Raw genomic sequence first — 26,821 nt, forward strand, 5'->3', positions numbered from 1 at the left:
CCTGAAACTATGGATAGTGCCAAATTCTATATACAGTGTTTTTCTCTTATACATATATATCTTTAATAAACTTTGATTCATAAATAAGGCACAGCATTTTTGCACTTTGGGGCTGTTATTAAGTAAAATAAGGGTTACTTGAACACAAGCACTGCAATACAGTAACAGTTGATCTGATAACAAAGATGGTTCCTGAGTGACTAATGGGCAGGTAAGCTTTCGCAGTGTGGATAGCTGGACAAAGGAATATTTCACATCCTGGGTGGGACAGAACAGGAGGGCATAAGATTTTATCATGCTGTTCAAAACAACATGCATTTAAAACTTTTGCATTGTTTATTTTTGGATTTTCCATTTAATATTTTCAGAATATAGTTTACTGTGGGATACTGAAACCACAGAAAGGAAAACCAGGGATAAGGAGGGACTACTGTAACTGGTAAAATTTCATACAATTTTGATTACAATTTGCATTATAACATTATATTATAATTATTGGGCCATGGGTATATATAAAGGAAGTGAACAGAGTACTCTGGAAATACAAATTACAATGAGTTACTTGGCAAGCAGATTTTATAATTCACAGTTATATACGATTTACCCTATTGTATTTTTTAACAAAATTGAACATAAATACATGGAAATTGAGTTTTTTAAATACATAGACATTAGAGCGGAGGGGAGTTCTCTATTGACTGCAAAATGTGTCATTCTACATGGAAGAGTTTGAATTATGAAAATGCTTTATTTCATATTATCAATGTTCCATTTCTCTATTATGTATCTGTCTACACTTCCATTCTTAAATCTGTTTATCAATTTAACATTTTTCTAATGTGTTAACAACTGTATAATCATTGGACTTTGAGGGTATAATCACTTCTCCAATTTTTATATCTACATATGTATATCTCATCTGGAAAATAATTATATTTCTTACAACTGACTTAACTAGATTTAAATAGAATGTTTCACACTAAATCCTTTCTTGTTTCTTCTCTGAATCGTCACTTCTGTTTTAAGAATAGGTCTCAGCACATTAAATATTTCTAATTAAGGCTGTAATGTAATTGATTGTAGTGAAACATACAGACTGAAAAATTTAAGTATTTTTGTGGCAGGCCTATAAAATCCATGATTGAAAAGGAGGAAAAATGAACTGGAACTAATCTACAGAGACAGTTTGGAATCTGATTGTAAAGTGTTTTTTTTGTTGTTGTTGTTGTTTTGTTTTCGTTTTTGTTTTTGTTTTTATGCCTACAAGAAGAATTTAGTGTCTGAACAAAGAGGAAACCAATTTAACTTCTCTAAAAGTGAGAAGTAACCTCATCTTTTCCACTAGCTAACTATATTGATTCAACTCTCTTGCCTTACTCAAATGCAAATGTATTGTCCCATGACTCTAAAACAGTCAAAGGAATAAACTAAAAGCCCAGTGAGTTGGTATGCTACTATGTGACAGGAGGATTTCAAGACGATTGTATACATCATATATGCTTATGCACTTAATATGTGGTTTAGTACTTGATATCATCCTCCAACTGTCTTTTTAGTTTTTATTTTACTTCTTCATTCAGCATTTCCAGAAGCGGGTACCCAGATCCCTAGGGAAATACGATAAAGTGGGAAATCACTTTGATTTTGTGCTAGGGAATCCAGAAAGGAATATGATACCCTGCAAAGGCACTCATATAATATAGTTGTATGTCAAAAACATCCTACAGAAAAAGTATAAGAGTCCCTAAGTACCTTCCAAACCATTTGCTCATCTTTCTTGATGAAAAGTTTCTCTCCTGCATTTTCAAATGTTAATTTCCTTAACATACTGAATAGGTTATCAATAAGGCTCACCTTGTTCTCTTTGTTGATATGACAGCACACATGCATGCACAAACAAACACATACAACTAGTATAACTATTCTGACTGTATTTCATATTTTAAAAAGTCTAATCACCCGGGCATGGTGGCTCACATCTGTAATTCCGGCACTTGGGGAGGCTGAGGCAAGCAGATCACAAGTTCAAGAGATGGAGAAGAGCCTGACCAACATGGTGAAACCCCATCTCTGCTAAAAATACAAAAATTATCCGGCAGTGGTGGCGCACACCTGTAATCCCCACTACTCAGGAGGCTGAGGCAGGAGAATCGCTTGAACCCGGGAGGCGGAGGTGCAGGAAGCCGAGATCACGCCACTGCACTCCAGCCTGGGCGACAGAGTGAGACTCTGTCTCAGTAAAATAAATAAAATAAAATAAAATAAAATAAAATAAAATAAAATAAAATAAAAGTCTAATCAATTTGAGCTAGATTTGGTTGGTTGATGAAAGTGGAAAACCTGTTTTCATCTCTCTGAATTAACAGTATTAAAAATAAAAAAAAAGAACTGAAGATAGACCAAATGGCATGACAACATGAGATCTTCTGACCCTCTCACTAGTGAAACTAATCAAAAGTATTTTAAAAATCAAGCATTAACATCTCTGGAATTGTTTATAAAACCAAACAGCAAATGACTAAATGCATCTTAAAGAAAATCTATGGAAAATCAGAACCAACTGCATTTGCGCCAGAGCCTGAAGATGTTCAAAACTAAGGACATACTGAAGAAATACGGAGGTTGCGATAAAAAATACTTTGGAAGGAGGTTTTTTGATTTAATGAAGATAAGGCCTAAACAGAAGCAGAGAAAAGAATGAGATAAATTAAGGGGAAAAAAATTAGCTGGGGAGAACCCTGGGTGCGAACAAATGTTAAGCATGGATTTGTTAGGCCATAAGATAACTCTATGTCTAATAATTTGAGGAACTGTTAGAATGTTTACCAAAGTAGCTACAGCATTTTACATTCTCTTCAACCGTGTATGAGGGTCCTGATTCCTATATATTAATGCAGAAACTAGTTATTATTGACTTTTTTATTTTAGTCGGTGGGAAGAGGTATCTCATTGTGGTTTTGATTTCAATTGATCTGATGACTAATGATATGCATATTTTTATTTGTTTATGCACCATTAGTGTATCTTTGTTAGAGAAATACCTATTCAGATTATTTGCCAAATTTTTAGTTATTTATGAGTATTGTTTATGTATTCTAGATATCAACATTTTATCAGATACATTAATATAATTTTGGCAATATGGCACACACATCTTCAAAAATAAATGGTACAATAGGCACATTCAAATTGCTTTCACTATGAACACCTTGGAGTTATGAATATTATACAAATAAAATCCTTGTGATCTCTCAGGACATTAAAAAATTTTGATATAAATCATTTTTCTAAGAAATTTTCTCCTGATATATTTATGGGAGAATTCTAATTCTCACTTCATATAGTAGTAGCTAAGAGAGCTATAACTTAGTTATATTAATACACATTTGCTAACATTTGGGAGAAGATTCAGTTTAGCATTCCTGTCCTGGGTGGCTTCCCAGACACATTTAATCAATTAATGTAAACATGTTCTTCATAAAACTGGAAATTAATACACAAGTAGAGGATATAATAAAATGATCTCTTTATGTACCCATCACACACCTTCAAAAACTATTCACTAATGGACAATCTTGTATCATCTAAAACCCTGCCCACACTCCCCCTTAATCACTTTATTTTAAAGCAAATTTCAGACATTATATAATTTCACTTCTAAGTATTTCAATATTTGCTTCTGAAAGTTAGGGTTTCTTTTTTCCCTAGGTTGATCCACAATACTATCATTTTACTATAAAAATTAACAGTAATTTCTTAATATAATAAAATATTCAAGAAGGGTTCACATTTTCTCATGATATAAAAATGTGTTTGTTGTTTTGTTTTTATATTTAATAAGGTTTCAATGAGGGTCATACATTGCAACTCAGTTATACACTTTTAAAGTCTGTTAACAATTTTCATCTTTCTCTTTCTCTCTCTTAGTTTAGGCCCCACCTTCCAGAGTATAAAACAGATTTTCCATTTTCATCAGCCCGATATAGCTCAAATAGCTCATAAGGGACTTAGGGACTCTTTCCACACTTTTCTGTGGGATATTTTTTACATATGGATGTATTATATGAGTGCCTTGGCAGAGTATCATATTGCTTTCTGGATTCCTTAGCATAATAACAAACGGGTAAATGATTCCCCATTTTACCATATTTCCCTAGGCTTCCAGTGTATCCACATCCTATTTCCCAGAACTTGTTAATTCCTCTACCTGCTTAAATCACAGCCGCATGTGATTATTTACTTAAAGACTAAATTAATTTTAATATTAGACATCAACAAAACATAAACACAAATCTCGGTAAAGGAAAGAGAAAGGGAGAATATTGTTAAGTATAGATACACTTAGAGTGGTGAAACTTCACTTATGGATTCCAAATTTAGCTTATTTTCAGCTTTGTATATGCTATTTTTATACATCTTTCATCAGTTTTAATATTCTACTCTATAAAGTAGCTATTCTAAGCCCAAAATGGCAGATTGCATGAAAATTTCTCACAAATTTTGGGGTAGGGAAGAGAATAGCTTTGACTATTTTTACTGTTCATGAGGATTGCTGAAATTTCACTTCTTCCATAACAGTTGGTATCAATTGTACAGAATAGAATAATATCTGAATCAGTGAAAGTGTATGGAAATGCAGTGAATGCTTTTATATTCCTATCACTAGTTTATTAGCCCTTTATATCGCATTTCATATTTGTATTTGTTAGCATTTTGAATTGTATAATAAATAATTTGTTTGCATTTTCATGACTTACTGATATACTTGTGTGTTGCATGTTTCCTCATTTGAGATTGGTTACATTGCAGCAGACGCAAGTGTGGTAGAATGTATGATTCTCAGAATAGAATCAGTTTACTTCTTTCTTGTCAGAGAAAGGTCACAGCATAGTTGCCAAATTAATAAGCATTCCACGATAAATTAGGAAAGAAAATACAGTTTTCTTCAGAGAAAAAAAATAACGTTTTTATACTCCGAGCACTATTTATTTTGTATCTAAAATTCTTTCATTATTTTCCTCTATTTATTAATCCTACAATATGCAGGGGATTAGATAGCTTTGAAAAACTTCTATTAACTCATTGCTTTGTAGTTTTGAATTCATACTACAATTCAATAAAGCAGAACTTATGTCTTTCATTAACATTTATTCTTAGTGCCAGGTACTGTTAGTGAAACAGAGCTTCAGTTGATTGATAACATATTAGATAGATAGATAGATAGATAGATAGATAGATACAGTTCTTTAGACATAATACTACTGAGAAATGGAACAAACTATTGAAACGCTTTTCCTTCCAATAACTCATCTTAGTCAATGTGATTTATTAATATTTTTATAAGAAATTTTTGTGCCCTAATCTCTCTGCAGTCATTTAATTGCCCTGTACCTAATCTCAGTGACCTGTTGTATAGGTGTTATATTGTAACACTATTGGATAACTTTTAAATGTCAATGTATTAATTTTATATTATTCTATATCAAATGATCACAACCAAAATGATTAAAACAATATAATTTTACTTATTGCAGTTTCAGTGCTTTAAGAGTCCAGGCATGGATTAGACAGTTGTAATCAGTCTCATCGAACGAATATCTAGGTGTTGGAAGATCTGTGATCTAACTTGAAATTCATGTTTCTCTTCTAAATTAACTGGTTGTTATCAAAATTTAGTTTCTCGTAGCTGTGTAAGTAAGACTCTAAGCTCCTTAAGGAAATCTGCTATTCTATGCCATGTAATCCTCTCTACAACATGGCATTTTGATTCTTTAAGACAAGAAAGAAAGTTTCCCTGCTCTTTGAATTTTTCTGACTTTTTCTTTTGGACTTCTAGGCTATATTTTAAAGGGCTCAGATTATTAATTACAACCCATTGAGAATAATTTCCCTTTTGATTAATGTAAATCAACTGATTAGGAAACTTAATCACACCTCCACAATCACTTAACCTTTGCCATATAATGCAATCTAATCATGGAATGATATTCTATCATACTCACTTGTCCCACTAATACTAAAGGTGAGAGGATTTATATAGGCATGCACACAGGGGGTAGACATCTTGTGTGCTCTCCTAAAATGACACAAACCAGAAACAGACATTTTATTTCTTTCAAAGATATTTTATGTTATTATTCCTGTGTTCTCAGAGCATTTTCCTTGTCATTATGTCAGCCAAGTAAGATTGATGCCCAAGTTAAGATAATTAATAATGTTACAATTTTAGAAAGCTTTCTTTCTAAAGAACCCAAAGCACTGCCAAATCACCTTATATCAAAATACATGATGTAACTCAAAAAGTCATGTTTTCAATGTGATAGCAACAAACTTTTAGAACATTTCAAAAGCTGACTGATAAAATGGAAAATTAAAACATTGACTTGTTGATGAACACGTTCACTCTTGCTATATATTTACAACTGATACCTCACAGTAGGTAAGGTATCAAAGAAGTAGAATGTTAAATCAAGTATCATGAAATTCTGTATAAAATATGTATTTAATAATGTTACATTGTTTAAATTCTCTACTTATATTCAATATTTGCCACTTGACTATTGACTATTGTGTGTAATATTAAGTGTGTTTATGCAATATTTCTCTATTAAAAAAATATGGTGAGACAGGGATGGCATCAGCACCAGTAGGGTGGGCCTAGATAGGCACAGCTTGGAGGGAAGGGTTTAAGCCAGGGTCGTGAGAGGACAGCCTCATCTACAAGAAACAAAGCAGAGACAAGGATCCAAGATATCTCATGGACTTCCCACCATCCCCAGTGTCCCCAGGAAAACACAGCAGAAACCCACGGTCCACAGAAAGAAACAGCTTCAAGAGCTTTAATTTGAATGGAGCAAATACCCGACCTACCAGAAGGGAAAGCACTGGACCAGCAGGCTCAGTTGGGCCAACAAACTCCACCTGGAGGAGCACCAAGTACAGGTGTGGCATGAGAAAAACCAGGCCAAATACTGTAGGCAGCAGCTCCAGCAACAGCTCCAGTGATAGGGCAGTGAGGTGAGGGAGGCGAGGGTGCCTGGCACATACCGGGAGAGCCCACACCTGTGGGTTCCGTGTTAGGAGAGAGGGGCAAATTTCTGCAGTTCTTTTGTCATTCCTTTGTAATTCCTTTGGCCTAGCGATTTGGGAATCTCTAAAGCAGCAGGACCCACTGTTCCAAGCCATAGCCAAGCCTGAGGGCCCTGTGCCTGGTGCCCGGTAGGGCTCTATGGCTGACCCAACCCTAGCCTGGCCTTAGGACCCCTGTATCTCCCACTGTTGACCAGACCCTGCATTATGCCTTGACTCCACAGGGCTCCTCTCATGCCCAAAGAAAGAGATGGTTTGTGAATCAGAAGAACTCTGGTTACAAGACCTTACTGAATTTATAAGGGAATCAGTCCTTGAACAGTCCTGCAGATCCCAGGGGACTCAGAGGGGACGGGGCACTGTCCACCTGTTCGCTGCATGAGTGCAGGTGCCCACAGCGGTGGCTGATTGGTTTTCACTGCGGTTACTCTTTCACACCACGATCCCACCGCCATTTCTTTATCCGACCTGCTAAGTGTGGGGCCTTTGCATGTATTTACTGTGCTACCATTACAAGCTGGGCTCCACTTCCTATTATTTTGAGTGGCCTGTAAGCATTTCTGTCACTTACTATGACTAAGATTGGAATTGCTCCTCATGGAATATGTTTAGCTTTAGTGAATGCCACCCATGAGCAGCTACTTTGCTTATTTCCTTTCCCTTCCCTTCCCTTCCCTTCCCTTCCCTTCCCTTCCCTTCCCTTCCCTTCCCTTCCCTTCCCTTCCCTTCCCTTCCCTTCCCTTCCCTTCCCTTCCCTTCCCTTCCCTCCCCTCCCCTCCCCTCCCCTCCCCTCCCCTCCCCTCCCCATCACCTCCCTTTCCCTCTCCTCTGCCTTTCCTTTCCCTCACTCCCTCCCTTCCTTCCTTCCTTCCTTCCCCCTCCCTTCCTTCCTTCTTTCCTTCCTTCCTTCCTCCCTCCCTCCCTTTCTCCCTCCCTTCTCTCCTTCCTTCTCTCTTCTATTCCTTCTTCCCTGCCTCCCTTTCTTCCGTCCTTCCTTCTTTTCTTCTCCCCTTCTTTCTTGTTTCATATGTATGTGATGTAAATAATGATTTTTTATATAAATATACACAGAGAATTGATTAGTACAGTGAAGCAAATTAACATATATATCATCTCACAATTTTGTGTATATGTATGAGTGTGTAGTAAAAGCAACTAAAGTCTACTTTTCCGGCATATTTCCAGTATATGATACAGTATTGTTAACTCTAGTTCTCATGCTTTACATAAGATCTCCAGACATAGTCATCATACATAATTGCAACTTGGTGCCCTTTGGCAACATCTCCCCATTCTCAACAACTGTTCTGCTCTCTGTGTCTATGTATTCAACTTTTTATTTTTCTTTCAGATGCTACACGTGAGATCATGTGCAATATTTTTATTTCTGTGTCTGGCTTTTTACACTTAGCATTATATTTCCGTAGGTCATTCCTATTTATAGCGGTAAATACCCATGAGATTTCTTTTTTTTTTTAGTATTATTATACTTTAAGTTCTAGAGTACATGTGCACAATGTGCAGATTGGTTACATATGTACACATGTGCCATGTTGGAGTGCTGCACCCATTAACTCGTCATTTACATTAGGTATATCTCTTAATGGTATCACTCCCCTCTTCCCCCACCCCATGACAGGCCCTGGTGTATGATGTTCCCCGCCTTGTGTCCAAGTGTTCTCATTGTTCAATTCCCACCTATGAGTGAGAACATGTGGTGTTTGGTTTTTTGTCCTTGCAATAGTTTGCTGAGAATGATAGTTTCCAGCTTCATCCATGGCCCTACAAAGGACATGAACTCATCCTTTTTTATGGCTGCATAGTATTCCATGGTGTATATGTGCCACATTTTCTTAATCCAGTCTATCATTGGTGGACATCTGGGTTGGTTTCAAGTCTTTCCCTTTGTGAAGAGTGCCGCAATAAACATACGTGTGCATGTGTCATTATAGCATAATGACTTATAATCCTTCGGGTATATACCCAGTAATGGAATGACTGGGTCAAATGGTATTTCTAGTTCTAGATCCTTGAGGAATCACCACACTGTCTTCCACAGTGGTTGAACTAGTTTACAGGCCCACCAACAGTGTAAAAATGTTCTCGTTTCTCCACATCCTCTCCAGCACCTGTTATTTCCTGACTTTTTAATGATCACCATTCTAACTGGTGTGAGATGGTATCTCATTGTGGTTTTGATTTGCATTTCTGTGATGGCTAGAGATGATGAGCAACAATGAGAACAAAGACACAATATACCAGAATCTCTGGGACACATTTAAGGCAGTGTGTAGAGGGAAATTTATAGCACTAAATGTCCACAAGAGAAAGCAGGAAAGATCTAAAATTGGCACCCTAACATCACAATTAAAAGAACTAGAGAAGCAAGAGCAAACACATTCAAAAGCTACCAGAAGGCAAGAAATAACAAAGATCAGAGCAGAACTGAAGGAGATAGAGACACAAAAAAACCCTTCAGAAAAATGAATTAATCCAGGAGCTGGTTTTTTGAAAAGATCAACCAAATTGATAGACTGCTAGCAAGACTAATAAAGAAAAAAAGAAAGAAGAACCATTAGACATAATAAAAAATGATAAAGGGGATATCACCACCAATCTCACAGAAATTCAAACTACCATCAGCGAATACTATAAACACCTCTACACAAATAAACTAGAAAATCTAGAAGAAACGGATAAATTCCTGGACACATACACCCTCCCAAGACTAAACCAGGAAGTAGTTGAATCCCTGAATAGACCAGTAACATTGAGACAATAATTAATAGCCTACCAACCAAAAAAAGTCCAGGACCAGATGGATTCACAACCGAATTCTACCAGAGATACAAGGAGGAGCTGGTACCATTCCTTCTGAAACTATTCCAATCAATAGAATACCCATGAGATTTCTAAAGGGAGTTGAAGTCTTGTTTGTCCAGTGCTCCTGCTGGTCAGCAACTTTGCTGACATTTAAAATTGTGAGACTTTTTAACATTTGATGATCTGCTGATATCATAAATTTAACACTCATTTTCCTGAGGATCATAAAGTTGAGCACTTCTCATCTGTTATCGGACATTAAGGAACCTTCATAAAGTGTTTATTTATATTTGTTTTTTCTGGAGATTGTTTTGCCTGTTTTTCTAGTTGATTTGATTATTTACAATGATTGAAAACTTTTCAACTATAAACTCTCTTGGCAATTAATATGCTGCATATCTCCCATTGCTTGCATTGTGTTTTTAATCTTAGAATGTCTTTCACTGAATAGATGTTTTAAAATTTTAATGTCCATTTTACCAATTCTCTGATTGTATACTGTTAGAAAATTACTGTCTTAAGTTTTCCGATACTTGAGTAAATTCATATATATACATATATAATAGAAAATGCATATATATGTATGTATATACGATAGAAAAAAAGATATTCTAAATACAAACACAATTTTAAGAATTAGATTCAATAGACATAAAATTGCACTGTCAAACTGTTACAAACATATGTAAATATTATCTGCCGGTCACAAAAAGTTGCTGACTGTAACAATTATAATGAGAACAATTAGTGCATTGATCTAGTTTTTCCTTTTCTTTTTTCTTTTACTCCCTAGTGTTGTTGCTTTCTGTTTAAGAAATCCCTTACAATCCCAAGGTTATGAAGATATTCTGTTATATTTTATGTAAGACTTGCTTTTAAAAGCCTTACTTTAACTTTTCCTATTTAAGCATTGAATACATATGATTATACAATAAGGTGTGTGTTAGGGATTTTCTTTCTCGTAAATATTCAATTGTCCTTTGTCAATTGAAAAGATCATCCTTTCCCCAGGGCTTGTCAACACCATCTCTGTCAAATATGAAAGATTTGTCTATATTATATACTATGTTATTGGAGTTTATATTTTTGTGTTGGTGGTCTACATATCTAGTCTTGAATCAATAACATGCTGAATTAATTACTATAGGATCAGAATAAGTCTAGATATTTGCAAGGCAGATTTGCCCACCTGATTTTTTTTTCTTGCTTTGTTCTTTATTGCGAGTCTCCTATTTTTACGGGGAGGCTACAAAATTTTAAAACAGCTTTCAAGTTCCCCCAACATCAGTTGGGATTTTAAATGGAATTGCATTAAATTAAAGACTTTTCAGAAATTGTTGTTTTTACAATACTAAGTACTCCAATCTAAGAATATAATTTATTTATTATTCACTTGAGCTTTCACAAAAATTAAATTTTATCTATTTGTCTTATAAATACGATTCAGGTGACATATTTATATTTATTTTGTATCCGGGAACCTAGCTCAGCTTTTTTTAATTTTAGTAACTTTTTTGGACATTGTTTAGGGCTTTGTAATTTGAAAATTCACTCAAGTAATATGAAAAATAATGTTTATCTCTTAATACATTTTTACAAGATTTCCATGATTTTTATTAATTTTCAAAATAATCACTAAAAGTAAAATAATAGGCACTATTAAAACCAAAACATATGTTGAAATACAAAGAAAAGAGATTCTACAGATCAAGAAAACACAAAATAAATATAACAAAATTAATAAAAGATTTGATCAACCATACCAGACATATAAAAGCATCAAATGAGCTTACCTCATCTATTAAGTAAAAAAGGATCCTCAAATTGACTCAAGAAGTATATAGCCAAATTGGAATAGGTATCCCAGACAGCTTTAAAAAGGGAAAAAGAGCAGAGATTGAAATATTGATCTAAGACAAAGCAGAGTTGTACCTCAAAAGTTCTTCAAGAAAAGAAAAGATAATGTGATAATAAAAGTCACAATTCATAATGCATATTTAATAGTTATGAATAGCTAAACTTTGAATAACATAGTTTAGCTATGTTTATTTTTATAAACCGAAACTTTAAAAGGTAGAATAGGAAATAAATATAACTTTTCTGTATCAAGAACTCACTGCTACATAGTAAGATCTCCAAACTCAGTGGCTTAAAACAAAATCTATTTATTTTGGTCATAATTTTTATTATCATGGGAATTTAAACTGGGTTCAACTGGGTCCCTATATTGGGCTTGACTGCTTCATGCATTTGAGGTTAATGGATTGAAGGCTGGCTTAGAGGTCCTTATCCTAGGGCTTGGCTGACCAACAGATATCATGCCTCAACTCTTCAAATGGTTTCTTATCCTCTGTCAAGCTAATATGGGTTCATTTCCCCAGCAGAGTGAGGAGTCTGCAAAAGAACAAAAGTGAACACAAATCCTTGAGGCTTAGACTTGAAGAGTGGTACATTTTAGCTAGTTACTTATTTTATTTGCTAAATCAACTCATAAGACAAACCCAGGGGTTTTACATCTGAGAAGAAAAATCGTACAGTCATCAATGGAGTCTGCTACGGTATCTGGTTATATAAGACACAAACACCTAATGCTATCAAAACGTTTTTACTTATACATATTTAGAAATCAAGTGAAGTGCTACAGATAAACACAGAGTTCAATGATACTATGTAACGTCTGGACTTGAGATACCAGCAAAGGATTTTCTTGGAATGTACATTTAAATAAATATCTGTATAAAGAGCAGGGATTAGAGATGTATTGGTTAGTGGTACTGCATATAGTGAGAATGGCATATGTAGATAGACCTGGTCCGGAAAATAAAAAAGAGCCTAATATGTCAAATGGACTAAAAGAAGTGTAGTAATGTAAATAAGATGGAGAAAGGATTTGGAGAACTGGGCAGTAGGCTAAGAGCAGATTAAACAAAATTTGTTGCTCTGAAACAAGGACATTGCATATTTCTTAATACAACTCAATAATGTGTCCTAAAAGCCTTAAATAAATAAATATATATGTCAAATATATATGTGTGTGTCAAATATATATATGTATATTGATACATATAGAAGATAAGATAAACATAGACTTAAGTAAATGATATTCAACATGCTATTATTTTTATGTAATGCAAAAGAAAGACTATATAATACAAGTACAATCAATAATTAGTTAGCGAAATCATATTTATATTTTTATAAAGTATTTGGAGTAAAAAAAATTCTGAAAAAACGTTATTTATAAACAATTATGTCTGTTACATATTTTTGAGACGGGGAATGAACTCTTCCAAATTTCAAATAGACTCTAATGTTATTATATATTTAATTTTCACCGATATTCCAAATTATATTTTTGCACTTTAGATCCAAACAAATGTCATATATGGCTATATGAGTCATATCTGACAAAGGTACAATTTTGCATTTGTAATATATTATGACATATCTTTAAGAAATTTAAACATTCTGTTTCAGTTGTTTGTACACTTAAGATGTTGGAGTGGTTTTTTCTTTCTTTAATAATAATACTAACGCATATAAACAGTTTAAATATTAATGTTTAAAGTAAAAATATGATAATTTTAGGAGGCCCAGATATCATATTTTAAGATTTCATAGAACAATTGAAGTTTATGGAAGTTGGTACAAATTATTCATTAGAAAGCTAAGAAACAGCAATTATTTACACATTTCTTAAAAAAACAAATTTGACTTTTAATAATAATCAAGTCAATTGAAGCTATATTAGACAATTATAAAAGTGATCATATTTTTTAAAATTTCAGTTTGTGGAGAGATAAGTTGAATTTTTAAAACACATAATATAGGCCGGGCGCGGTGGCTCAAGCCTGTAATCCCAGCACTTTGGGAGGCCGAGGCGGGCGGATCACAAGGTCAGGAGATCGAGACCACAGTGAAACCCCGTCTCTACTAAAAATACAAAAAAAAATTAGCCGGGCGCGGTGGCGGGCGCCTGTAGTCCCAGCTACTCAGGAGGCTGAGGCAGCAGAATGGCGGGAACCCGGGAGGCGGAGCTTGCAGTGAGCCGAGATCGCGCCACTGCACTCCAGCCTGGGCAACAGCGTGAGACTCTGTCTCAAAAAAAAAAAAAAAAAAAAAAAAAAAAAAAACCACATAATATAATTACTCATCTTTGTACTGTTTGTCAATAAAAGATTCATTGATAAATATTTTGGATAAAATTTTATTTTTCTTATTTTAAATCATGATAATAAGTTATCAATATAGAAATTGTCATAGTGATAATGACAAGTAAGCTATAAATTTATTCATTTCAAACTAGAATAACAAATACATATAATTATTTTTTGGATAATTCAGGTGAATAGAAGACTCTTAACATTGTACAAAATAAATAATAAAGTTGAATGATTCTTAAAACTAATTGTTTTAAAAAGCTACACGAAGTACTTTTCATTTTAATATTTAAAACATTATCTCTTAGAAGTGAGATATCAATATTAAATAAACTTTCTATATATACCTGACATCAATAATGATATTTCAAAACGATCATGTTTTTCCAATTAAAATTATCTACTTCTGTTAAGTCTAAATAAATTGAATCATAGAGTAATTCAGCTATAAGTAATATTTTTAACAAGGCATCTAAGTTTTAAAATTAATATGCACCCATTTACATTTGACATAACAATTGTTAAAAAGTCACTTTTATTACTGATAGCTCAAAATTTAGGGAAATAAATCTTAGACTGTTATACTATTTATAGGAAAATATTGAATTCTTAAGAAAACTGAAGACCAGATATTTGATCATAAAGAACACTATCAATAACCTTTTGTGCTATATCAATAAATATGTCTGTTTTCTCTTCCTCAGTTTTGGAAAATAATATATCATGGCAGTTAAGGATGCAAATATGACTTCAAGATTTAATAACTTCCTTAACAAGACACACTCACAATTTTTTTACACCTTATTTTTCTCAAAAGATAAAAAATTGCTATATATATATATATATATATGTATATATATATATCCCTTTAGTGATAGAAAGCTAATAGGTACCCAATAAAGAATAAAATACTACTCTTATTTTCATATTTCATTAATTTCTGAGATCTAGGAAAATCTATATATCTTAGTGACATACATGAAATTTATATGTGTAATGTGAGGCATTACAGTTAATTAAGATAAACATGCTTGCAAAGTAAAAAGTAACATAATTTTATGATAAAACAACTCAATAAATTAAGAGATCATTTACTATATCCATATAATCTTACAAATGAATAACCTCCTTCCAGAAATATTTAATAATTTGTAAAAATTGATAATTGACCAAAACTAAAACACAGGTATACTAATTAATAATCTGGCATTTCTTTTATAGCTAAGATTGAGACAATATAAATATTACTCTAATTAGTTAAATGGCTCGTGACAATAAGAAAATGCACTTGGCATGGTAGATACTTTTAATAAGAATGAATGACTCAATCAATCTAATAATCAATCAATTAACAAATAACTGTTAGTTGAACATCTGCTTCATGTATAGTTTTCTATTTTATTTTAGCAAAGGCAGAAAGAATCTGTGTAGAGGAATCCCAAAACAGAAAAAAGGATTAAAGGATGAAAAAACAAATGGGAGAAATGAAATTATTATGCCACTTTAAATTTGTTTGCATTCTGTTTTGTGAGAAAAAGATTTTCATTAATGTAAAAGTCAACTGAGTTTTAAAGTGTATGGAGAATTTAACTGAGGATAACAGTGAAATAGATAATTGGCAGTTCATACAAATAAAAGTAAGGAAAAGTATAACGAGCAAGTTAATAATTTGTGTTGAAAACTACATTAAAATAGACTTGAGAATTTCTTTAAATTAAATGTACTATTCAAATTTAAATTTGGAGTTATTACCACAAGAACTTATACTCCAATAAGTATAATTGTATACTTAATATAAATTGTACACTTAAGTATAAATAATGCTTAGTACTCTAATAAGACAAGGCTTCTCATATTCTGCCTGCTATTATCCTCATCATACAATTGTACACCCTTTAAAATTACCTTCATTAAGATTTACGTAGTTTTTACTTATTATCTCATGATTCCACAGGCATGGTTCATTTCATAGAAATTATTTTCTAATTTTATAAAGAAAAATGAAGGATAACTCATAGGACTTAGGTAGAGCCTCTAGATTTAAGTATAGGATGAGAAATACTTAATAGGAGAAGCTAAGTACAGAGTATGACATTATGAAGATTGTTTTAGTACATTTCCACACCACTCTAAAGAACTTCCCTGAGACTAGGTAATTCATAAAGGAAAGAGGTTTAATTGATTCACAGTTCCACATGGCTGAAGAGGCCTCAAGACATTTATATTTATGGCAGAAGGGGAAGCAGGCACCTTCTTCACAAGAGCAGGAAAGAGAAAGTGTCTAAAAAAGGAACTGTCAAACACTTATCAAATCATCAGATCTCCTGAGAACTCACTCAGTTTCATGAGAACAGCATGGGGGCAACTGCCTCCACAATCAAATCACCTCCCACCTGGTCTCTCTCTGAACACGTGGGGATTATGAGGATTACAATTCAAGATGATGTTTGGGTGGGACACAGAGCCAAATCATATCAAATATCTTATATAGACAATTTCAATTATTAGCCATAGGTTAAAACAATAACAGTGACTATTTTGACAGTTATAGTTTAACTATGTGTAATATAATTAGTATTATTAGTCTACCTTAAAGTCATATTTTGAGAGACAGGACCTTCATTCAATGAGTAAATATGAAAAATAACATGGAAATAACCTCAAGGCTCACATGAAAAAATTGAAAGTGCTGGTAAACTTATCTTTATCAGATCCTACTAGATTAGTTTTATGTTAGCAAAATACTCTTTTATTTGCTAATATTATTCCCTTTTATCAAGTTTATTTTTGTAATTGAAACACAATACTTGTATATATTTATGGGGTACATGTGCTATTTTGATAAAAGCATACAATGTGTAATTTAAAAATCAGGGTAGCTGGGACATCTATCACCTCAAACATTGCTGTTAGGAATATTCCAAATAATATATTTTAGCTATTTTAAAAATATACAATAAATTATTTTTCACTATAGTTGCCCAAGTGTGCAATTGAACACTTGAACTTTTTTATCGAACTGTATTTTTTCACCCTCTTTTTATTCTCTTCTTCTTTCCCACTATATTTTCTGCTTTCTGGTAGCCACTATTCTATTCACATTAGATCAATTTTTGTAGTTCCCACCTATGAGTAGAAAATCCAATATTGTCTTTCTGTTCCTGGTTTATTTCACTTAACATCATGTCTTCTAGTTCCATCCATGATGCTACAAATGACAGGATTTCATACATTCTTATGGCTGAATATTATTCCATTATGTATACATACCACATTTTCTTCATCCATTCTTTTAATAGACACAGATAGATTCCACAATTTGACTATTGTGAATATTGCTGCAATAGACATGTGAATACAGAGAGCACTTTGATATCTAATTCTTTCTTCTGGGCATATAACCAGCAGTGGGATCGCTGGATCATATGACAGTTCTATCTTTACTTTTTTGAGGATCCTCCATACTGTTTTCCATAGTGGCTATACTAATTTACATTCCCAAAAACAGCGTACAAGTGTTTCCATTTTTCTGCATCCTCATTAGAATCTGTTTTTTTCTGTCTTTCTGATGATAATCAACTTAAGTGAGACGAGATAATATCTCATTAAAGTTTTAATGTGCATTTTACTGATTATTAGTGGGTGTTGAACATTTTTGCATATACCTGTTGACCATTGTATATCTTGTTTTGAGAATGTCTGTTCAGATCTTTTGCCAATTTTTAATTGGATTATTTGTTTTTACGCTATATAGTTGTTTGAGCTCCTTATATATTCTTGTTACTAATCCTGTGCTGGATGGATAGTCTGCAAATATTATCTCCCTTTCTTTAGGTTGACTCTTCACTTTGTTGTTTCCTTTGCTGTGAAACTTTTTGGCTTAATGTAATCTCATTTGTCATATTTTTTCTTTTGTTGCCTGTGCTTTTGAGGTCTTACTCAATAAATCTTTGCCTAGACCAATGTCCTAAAAAGATTCCCTAATATTTTCTTCTAGTAGCTTCATAGTTTCAGATTTGTATGTTTATGTCTTTAATGTTGTTTTAATTTTTGTATATGGTGAAAGATAGGGGCCTAGTTTTCTTCTTCTGCATACTGATATCTAGATTTTCAAGCACCATTTACTGAAGAGGAAGTCCTTTCCTCGATGTATGTTCTTGGTGCCTTTGTCAAAAATGAGTTAGCTGTTAATATGTGGATTTATTTCTGTATTTTTTTTTTTTTTGAGACGGAGTCTCGCTCTGTCGCCCAGGCTGGAGTGCAGTGGCGTGATCTCGGCTCACTGCAAGCTCCGCCTCCCGGGTTCACGCCATTCTCCTGCCTCAGCCTCCCGAGTAGCTGGGACTACAGGCGCCCACAACCGCGCCCGGCTAATTTTTTGTATTTTTAGTAGAGACGGGGTTTCACCGTGGTCTCGATCTCCTGACCTTGTGATCCGCCCGCCTCGGCCTCCCAAAGTGCTGGGATTACAGGCGTGAGCCACCGCGCCCGGCTATTTCTGTATTTTATATTGTTGCATATGTCTGTTCTTATGAGAGTACCATGCTATTTTGGTTACTATAGCTTTGCAGTGTATTTTGAAGTCAGGTAATATAAATTAAACATTATGTGCTCAAAAAATCGGTGGGATAATGAAGAAATTGAGATGGAAATTTTCAAAAGTTCTTGAAACAAATAAAAATGGAAACACAACATACAAATACCTATGGTATATAGCACAAGTAATACTAAGAGATATATGTATAGCAATGAGTACAGCCATAAAAAGGAAAAAATACTTCAAATAACCTAATTATATACTTCAAATAAGTAGAAAAGCAAGGAAAAACCAAACTCAAAATTAGTAAAAGGGAAAATAAAATAAAGATCAGAACAAAAATAAATGAAATCTAGACTAAAAAATACAAACAATGAACATAACAAAAAGTCATTTTTTGAAAAGATAAACAAAATCAACAAACTTTTAGCTGGACTAAAGAGCAAAAGAGTGTGGTGGTGCATGCTTGTAATCCCAGATACATGGGAGGCTGAGGCATGAGAATCGCTTGAACCTGGGAGGTGCAGGTTGTAGAGCGCCTAGATCATGCCACTTGCACTCCAGTCTGGGCCATAGAGTGAGACACTGTCTCAAAAAAAAAAAAAAAAAAAAAGCAAAAGAGGAAACATCTAAATAAAATCACAAACAAAAAATGGAGTCATGACAACTGATATCAAGTTTATTAATTGTGGTGATTATGACATTAACACACCATCAAGTGGAGCAATGCAAAACTTGCAGGACCAAGTGCATACATTTGCTAAAAATTTCCAAAAATGAAATTGCATTATGCTCTATGAGAAAATAAACAAATGTTGGCATTTATTCATCACTATTGTGCAACAATATATTTTCTTAACTTTTAACTAAATAAAAATGACAGTTTATTCTAAATGAAAGTGAAAGCAGAATGTTTCTATAACTTATGCATGGACCGCTAAGTGATATAGGCACCTAAATGTTGTTTGTACCTTGAAATTATTTTATACAAATTATCTTTCTTTTCATATTTTTTGTTAATAAATTATAACAAAATGAATATGAGGAGGCAAAAAATTGATAACTGTAAAAAATAGTATTAAAACAAAATTCCCACTGTTGCCTTCTTTTTTTTCCTTTCTTATCAACTTGTGCCCAGATGATGCCTCATCTCTCCTCCAGGCAATTGTTACATAGACATGAGTAGACTACAATTTGGATAGCTAGATGAGGATTCACATGCTACTCAGGGAGATTGCAATGGATTAATTTGAAAAAGGTGGCATTTTGCCTTACCGAAGATTGGATACACAGTGAACAATTCTAGATTTCTCTTAAGTACCTTGGAATCCCTAGTTTAGCTACTGCCAAGAGGTAGTTATTAAACCTTAATTTTAAGACTGAGGAACATGGAAATTTAATGTGAGTCAAGAAAAAATCAACAGATTTCACTCCTGAGGACCCTGGGGACAAAAACTGTGGCCTTCCCTTAAGAACTATGACACGGTGACATGTTATAAAGAATTGCTTCTCCAAGGAGTTTGTGATGCAAATAAACACATATCTTCTAAAGGTTATATAATGTTCTACCTGACACAAAAACAGACTAGACATTTCTCCGTTAAGATAACACGTAGCCAGTATCCCTGATTGCTACTTTCCTTAAATTTACACTAAAATATCTATGGGAAAACATACACACACACTACTACTACTACTACTACTACTACTACTACTAATAATAATAATAATAATAATAATAATAATCGTAGAACCCTAAAAACAAAATGAGAACTAAAAGTGAACTTACTGTTAAAATTAATGATTGGGTTTCTAGTAACTAGTCAAATAAGACAAAGAAATTAAAAATGTTCAGTTTCTAAAAAACAGTTAAAGCTACCACTCTAAAGAAGAAAACAATTTAGAAATCCTCATGTTCTTCTTTAATGTCTACATACTGAGTCATAATTTCATTGTCTATTCTTCTATATAAAGTTTGCCATTCACAAAATAATGAGTGAGACATATGTGTCAAGATTTAGAAATTGTTGATTCTATGCTATTTTTAAAATTGAGTGAGAAGACAGAAGTGATACCCCAAAAATCATACATATTGATAATTGTAGCTTATTTTTTAAAAAAGTTTTTACTCTTCTGATTCATAATATCAAAAAATCAAGCAATAAGAATAAAGATTTTTCGCAAATTAAATGAATGTTTTATGCACCAGGGAAGTAGGCTGTTCTCAAGCTGTGCATCTGAAAACGAAATCACTCAGCTTATACAAAAAATGTGAGCAGAATTTAAATTCAAAACCCACAAGCTAAGACATACCAAGACCTTTCATTCAGCCTCTTCAATGTCTTCATTCTGTCCATTTTCTTTATCAACGCTGCCACTACTGTAAAACAAAAGAATATCTTTAAATCACTGAAATAGTCTTCTGGGGAGTATGGTCATTTAAAAAATGTAAGTACTCCTTTTTCTATAATCTTTCTCTGTCTAGTTTATTTGTCACACTGGAATGAAGTACTCTCTCTAAAATTCGTGTAAAATTATGGCATTCTTTTTATTAAAACTTTTGAATTGTGACTCATTGTTTTTTAGGATATTTGAAACTCCCTAAGATAATTTGTGACTCCCGTATTATATGGATCATTTTTTAGATCATTTCAGTCACATATTTTCTGCTAAAACAGTATGGTAGGCAAAACAGTGTCTCTTCATTCCTGCAGAAATGTTCACATCCCGATTCCTCAAACCTGTGTGTCTGTTACTTCAGATGGAAAAATGGACTTCCTAGGTGTTATTAAATTAAGGGCCCTGAGGCGGGGAGATTAACCTGAATTATCTGGCTTTACTCAATACAACTGCATAAATCCTTTCAGATGGATGCAGAAAATTCAGAGTTGGAGAAGGATATATAATGATGACAGAAACAAAGGTGAAGAGAAAGAGGCAGAAAACCATTATGAGATTTCTGACTTTCAAAACTGAGAGATAACACATTTGTGCTGTTTTAAGCCACTAGAGTTGTGGTTTGCTATGGCAGTAAGAGGAAACTAATGTACCTGACAAATGCAAAAAGGCGAAAAAAAAAAAGGAACTAAATCAATTATATGAAACAATAGAAGATGTGAGACAGGGGATTAGATAGGAGAAACCATGAGACAGAAGAATTCATAAACATTTTGGAGAAAAAAAATAAGGAGGGCCTAAATAAATGAATAAATACCTCATGTATATGAATTGGTAAAGGCAATATTTTTAAGATTTAAATTCTTACCAAATTAATATATATTTCATATAGTCCTAATAACAATTTCAAATGTTATTTATATTAATTGGCAAAGTAATCCTACAATGTATATGAAAACACAAATGATCTAGATTAAGCAGGATAATCTTGAAAAACAGAAAATACCTACAGACTCTAAGACTTATTATAAAATTGCAATAATTGAGATAGAACTAATGGAATAGTAGTGTTAGCCTAAAATAGTGTATAGAAACAGACTCACAAATACATGGTCATTTGATTCTCAAGCAAGTCACTGATTCAGTTCAGTGGACAGTAAGATATTTTCACAAAATTGTGGTGGAGTAACAGAGTATTATTGGAAAAACATAACTATTAACCATGTTGTTTTGATTACGGTAGCCTTGTAGTACAGTTTGAAGTCAGGTAGTGTGATGCTTCCAGCTTTGTTCTTTTGGCTTAGGATTGTCTTGGCAGTGCGAGCTCTTTTTTGATTCCACATGAACTTTAAAGTAGTTTTTTCCAATTCTGTGAAGAAAGTCACTGGTAGCTTGATGGGGATGGCATTGAATCTATAAATTACCTTGGGCAGTATGGCCATTTTCATAATATTCACTCTTCCTATCCATGAGCATGGAATGTTCTTTCATTTGTTTGTGTCCTCTTTCGTTTCATTGAGCAGTGGTTTGTAGTTCTCCTTGAAGATGTCTTTCACATCCCTTGTGAAAGTTGGATTCCTAGGTATTTTATTCTATTTGAAGCAATTGTGAATAGGAGTTCATGCATGATTTGGCTCTCTGTTTTTCTGTTACTGGTGTATAAGAATTCTTGTGATTTTGCACATTGATTTTGTATCCTGAGACTTTGTTGAAATTGGCTATCAGCTTAAGGAGATTTTGGGCTGAGAAGATGGGGTTTTCCAAATATACAGTCATGTCATCTGCAAATGGACAATTTGACTTCTTCTTTTCCTAATTGAATGCCCTTTATTTCTTTCTCTTGCCTGATTGCCCTAGCCAGAACTTCCAACACTATGTTGAATAGGAGTGGTGAGAGAGGGCATCCCTGTCTTATGCCAGTTTTCAAAGGGAATGCTTCCAGTTTTTGCCCATTCAGTATGATATTGGCTGTGGGTTTGTCATAAATAGCTCTTATTATTTTGAGATACGTCCCATCAATACCTAATTTATTGAGAATTTTAGCATGAATTTTGTCAAAGGCCTTTTCTGCATCTATTGAGATAATCATGTGGTTTTGTCTTTGGTTCTGTTTATATGCTGAATTACGTTTACTGATTTGCATATGTTGAACCAGCCTTGCATCCCAGGGATGAAGCCCATTTGATCATGGTGGATAAGCTTTTTGATGTGCTGCTGGATTCGGTTTGCCAGTATTTTATTGAGGATTTTTGCATCTATGTTCATCAGGGATATTGGTCTAAAATTCTCTTTTTTGTTGTATCTCTGCCGGGATTTGGTATCAGGATGATGCTGGCCTCATAAAATGAGTTAGGGAGGATTCCCTCTTTTTCTGTTGATTGGAATAGTTTCAGAAGGAATGGTACTAGCTCCTCCTTGTACCTCTGGTAGAATTCAGCTATGATTCCATCTGTTCCTGGACTTCTTTTGGTTGGTAGGCTATCAATCATTGCCTCAATTTCAGAGCCTATTATTTGTCTATTCATGGATTCAACTTCTTCCTGGTTTAGTCTTGGGAGGGTGTATGTGTCCAGGAATTTATCCATTTCTTCTAGATTTTCTAGCTTATTTGCATAGAGGTGTTTATATTATTATCTGATGGTAGTTTTTATTTCTGTGGGATCAGTGGTGATATCCCCTTTATCATTTTTTTATTGCATCAGTTTGATTCTTCTCTCTTTTTTTCTGTATTAGTCTCAATAGTGGTCTGTCAATTTTGCTGATCTTTAAAAAAAAAAAAAAAAAAAAAAAAAAAAACACAGCTCCTGGACTCATTGATTTTTTGAAGGGATTTTTGTGTCTCTCTCTCCTTCAGCTCTGCTCTGATCTTAGTTATTTCTTGCCTTCTGCTAGCTTTTGAATGTGTTTGCTCTTGCTTCTGTAGTTCTTTTAATTGTGATGTTAGGGTGTCAATTTTAGATCTTTCCTACTTTCTTTTGTGGGCATTTAGTGCTGTAAATTTCCCTTTATACACTGCTTTAAATGTGCCCCCAGAGATTCTGGTATGTTGTGTCTTTGCTCTCATTGGTTTCAAACAATGTGTGTATTTCTGTCTTCATTTCGTTATGTACCCAGTAGTCATTCAGGAGCAGGTTGTCCAGTTTCCATGTAGTTCAGCAATTTTGAGTGAGTTTCTTAATCCTGAGTTCTAGTTTGGTTGCACTGTGGTCTGAGAGTTTGTTATAATTTCTGTTCTTTTACATTTGCTGAGAAGTGCTTTACTTCCAACTACTTTGTCAAAATTTTAGAATAAGTGACACCCCACTGTCAACATTAGACAGATCAGCGAGACAGAAAGTTAAAAAGGATATCCAGGAATTGAACTCAACTCTGCACCAAGCAGACCAAATAGACATCTACGGAACTCTGTTTGGTAAGATGTGTTATCATTGTTTCAAAATCTGAACTTTGTAAGTTTTTTTGTCATTGTTTCAAAATCTGAACTTGTTATTGATCTGTTTGAGATTTCAACTTCCTGGTTTAGTCTTTGGAGGATGTATGTTTCCAGGTACTCATCCGTTTCTTCTAGGTGTTCTAGTTTGTGTGAACAGAGATTTTCATAGCCTCTGAAGGTTTTCTGTATTTCTGTGGTTGCAGTGGTAATGCCCCTTTATCATTTCTGATTGTGTTTATTTGGGTCTTCTTTCTTTTCTACCATTTTTAGTCTAGCTAGGAGCCTATCTGTTTTTTTGTTTTGTTTTGTTTTGTTTTTTCTAAAAGCAAACTTTTAGTTTCTTTAATATTTTGTATTTTTTTTTTACATCTCAGTTTTGTTCAGTTCACCTCTGGCTTGGGCTATTTCTTTTTTTCTTCTAGCTTTGGGGTTGATTTGTTTTTGTTTTTCTATTTCCTCTAGGTGTGATGTTAGGTTGTTAATTTGTGATCTAACTTGTTTTTTAATGTGAATATTTCGTGTTAAAAACTTTCCCCTTATCAGTACTTCAGTTGTGTCTCAAATATTCTGGTATGTCGTATCTTGGTTTTGATAGTTTCAAAGAATTTCTTGGTTGCTGCCTTAATCTTATTGTTTACTCCCACATCACTCAAGATCTGGTTGTTTAATTTCCATGTAATTGTATGATTTTGAAAGCTATTCCTGAAATTGATTTCCATTTTTATTTTGTGCTGTGCTCTAAGATTGAGATTGTGGTTGATATGATTTCAGTAATTATAAATTTGTTGAAAATTGCTTCATCCTTTATGATTGACAGAGTACGTGCCACGTGTTGATGAGAATAGCACATATGCTGTTGTTGTTTTTGGGTGGAGTGCCCTGCAGATGTCTGTTAGGTACATTTGTTGAAGTGTCAAGTTTAAGTCCCGAATGTCTTTGTTAGTTTTCTGCGTCAACAGTCTCTTGAATACTATCAGTGAGGTGTTGATGCCTCCCACTATTATCACGTGGTTATCTAAATCTGTTCGTAGGTCTGTAAGAACTTGATTTATGAAGCTGGTTGCTCCATTGTTGTATGCATATACATTTAAGAAAGTTAAATTTTCTTGTTGAATTGAACACTTTATCATGTAATGCCCTTCTTTGTCCTTTTTAATCATTGTTGGTTTAATATCTGTTTTGTCTAAAATTAGAATAGCAACCCCTGCTTTTCTTTATTTTTTTGTTTGATGGGTTTTGCTCCATGCTTTTACTTTAAGTCGATGAGTGTCCTTCCATGTGAGATGAGTCTCTTGAAGACAGGATAAAGCTGGGTCTTGCTTCTTAAACTAATGTGTCACTCTGTGCCTTTATTTGGAGGATTTATCCCACTCACATTTAAGGTTAATATAGATAAATTGTGAATTTGATCCTGTAATTGTGTTAGTTGGTTGTTATTTAGAGTTGATTTTGTACTTACTGTATTGTACCCATGGTCTATGTACTTAACTGTGTTTATGTGGTGGTTCATAACATTATTTCATTTCCAAGTTTGGTACGCCCCTAAGAACCTATTGTATGGGTCTGGTGATACAAACTTACCTTAGTATTTGCTTGTCTAAAATAATTTTATTTCTTTTGCACTTATAAAGCTTAGTTTGTCAGGTTATGAAATTCTTGACTGGAATTCATATTCTTTAAGAATAACTCCCCCTAATCCTTTCTGGCTTGTAGAGTTTCTACTGAAAATTCCACTGTTAGCCTCTTGGGGTTTCCTTTGTAAGGTGATCTGCCCCTTATCTCTAGCTATTTATAATATTTTTTTTCTTCTGCATTGACCTTGGAGAATCTGATGTCTATGTGTCATAGAGATGGTGTTCTTGTACTGTTTCTCACAGGGGGTTCTCTAAATTTCTTGAATTTGAATCTAGCTCTCTCTAGCAATGTTAGGAAAATCTTCATGGACAATATTTGCAAACATGTTTTCCAAGTCCCTTACTCTAGCTCCCTCTCTTTCAGACATGCCAGTGAATCACTAATCCTGGTCTCCTTACATAATCCCAAATTTCTCACAGGCTTTAGGCATTCATTTTTATTATTTTTGCTTTATTTTTGTATGACTGAGCTGATTTGAAGAACCAGCCTTTGAGTTCTGAGATTTTCTCTTTAACTTAATTTATTCTGCTGCCAATACTTCTGGTGGCACTATACAATTCTTAAAATGAATTTTTCAGCTCCAAAATATCAGTTTTTTTAATGGTTATTTCATCTTTCAGTTCCTGAATCATTTTACTGTATTCCTTAGATTCCTTGGATTAGGTCTGCACTTTCTCCTGATTCTTAATGATCTCCATTGCCACGAAAAGTCTGAATTCTACGTCTGTCACTTTAGCTATTTCAGTC

The 26,821-nt window shown here is 33.7% G+C and overlaps 1 long non-coding RNA gene across 1 annotated transcript in view; it reads left to right on the forward strand.

The window, feature by feature from the left end:
* The first annotated feature begins 20,918 nt into the window (after positions 1 to 20,918).
* Positions 20,919 to 26,821, forward strand: part of LOC141410221 (uncharacterized) — a 58,145-nt gene continuing 52,242 nt past the window's right edge. The window contains exon 1 of the long non-coding RNA XR_012434447.1: positions 20,919 to 21,057. This is a non-coding gene — a long non-coding RNA (uncharacterized lncRNA). The remainder of the gene's footprint in view (positions 21,058 to 26,821) is intronic.

This window comes from Macaca fascicularis, chromosome 4 (assembly GCF_037993035.2).
Source record: "Macaca fascicularis isolate 582-1 chromosome 4, T2T-MFA8v1.1".
NCBI classification, from domain to species: Eukaryota; Metazoa; Chordata; class Mammalia; order Primates; family Cercopithecidae; genus Macaca; species Macaca fascicularis.